Consider the following 1876-nt stretch of genomic DNA (forward strand, 5'->3'; position numbering starts at 1 on the left):
TCGAACGATTCAGAATGAAGGTGTGATTCAGGATAATATACTTGTGTCTGGCCAACAGAAGTGTATTATGGTGAGTCATACGAAATTTCTTTGAAGTTGAAGGAAAAATTAGGTGGCCTGTGCTATATTGGATTGTGATATGATTGGACAAAAGACGAATAACCTGGAATATTGCCTTGAATTATGGACAATTTTGTGGACATAGACACATGACTTAGACTGATAACTAATTCTATAGCCTGAGCTTGGAATAATTATGAAATGTTGACTGTGTTAGAAGTTGAATTTGATGACAGATTGTGAAAATTCGATACATAATGGCTTTGAAACGTGAAATTTGACTTGGATAATTGGATTGACAGTGAAGATTTATGGATTCAAGTTATTGACCAGTGGATATGGTGGTAATTTGTATTGTATCGGACGTGAGTAAAAGTTAGAAATTCCATATGCGTGCATTTATTTGTGTGACGACCGGGAAATTTCCGATCAAATTTAAACTTAATCTTTATATGGTTTCGACACGATAAGCAAAGTCTGTTAAACTAAATCTCAAAAATTTTGAACTGTTTCAGATATCTATTTGACCTTCGACTATTTTCGACGATTCACGAACCACTATATGTATGTATGTATGTATATATATATATATATATATATATATATATATATATATATATATATATATATATATATATATATATATATATATATATATATATATATATATATATATTAATTTGAAATATAAACTTATATGAGTTAGTTTATTTGTGTAAATAAAATAATACATGACATTATTATAAATCTATCTATATATGAAAAGTACATTGAATATATCTAATTTAGAAATTTATTTAATAAACACTCGTATCACTCATTTATCATCTTGATGGTTATTAATCAAGTTAAAAACAAAATTATATGATTTTAGAATAAAAGGCGATCCGAAAATGAGTTATATAAGTTATAGGCTTATTAAAAGTATATTTAGAATCTAGTTATTTAATTTTAACACTTTTTATATTTTACCCATAAATGAGAGGGACAGTTTGTGTAATTTTATTTATTAAATTAATGATTGAATTTTATACCATAATGACCAAAATAAATAAATATAGTTAATTTAAAAATATGGGATTTTTCTGAGCACTTTTATTCGCCAATGATTTCGCGATATACACAGTCCGTGAAAATTGTCGGTAGAAAGATTACAAAGAACCCGGCTGCCTTACTGTATGCCACTATTACCTTTTTGAATTCATTTCATCTCTATCATCAGTGCACTTGAATTTTATGTATATATAAAGTATACATATATATAACACCAAATCAAGAACACTATAAACCAAACTCTCCTTCCTTCTTCAACTAATCGACCACCACCTTCAACACCCATCCTCCACCGCTGCAGCCCACCATCACCACCATGAACAACCATCGATGCCACAACCGTTGATCACCACCATCAACACATCAAGAACCTTAAAAACCATTTTCTTTGTCGTCCATTAAACCACCTTAAATCCCAACACCTATAACCACACCATCGTAAACCACCATCAACGAGTCACCTTCAACCATCATGATCACCGTAACCACCACCGGACACCCTTAAACCTCCATGACCTTCTCTCTTCTCTCTCCCTTCTCTTTTTATTTTTGGGTCGTGAACCATCACCCTCTCAATCTACCACCGTACACCACCTGCACAACCTCGAACCACCGTACACACCTGCTACGTTTCGTGCTACTAAACCGTTACCCTCATCATGACCAAAAATCACTTCACTCTCTAACTCTTTCTCTCACTTCTTTTTCTGTTTCCATTTATGTTTTCTGTTACAATCACTGCAACTAGAACCAATACAAACCC

This window comes from Rutidosis leptorrhynchoides, chromosome 3, assembly GCF_046630445.1.
Source record: "Rutidosis leptorrhynchoides isolate AG116_Rl617_1_P2 chromosome 3, CSIRO_AGI_Rlap_v1, whole genome shotgun sequence".
In the NCBI taxonomy this organism is placed as follows: Eukaryota; Viridiplantae; Streptophyta; class Magnoliopsida; order Asterales; family Asteraceae; genus Rutidosis; species Rutidosis leptorrhynchoides.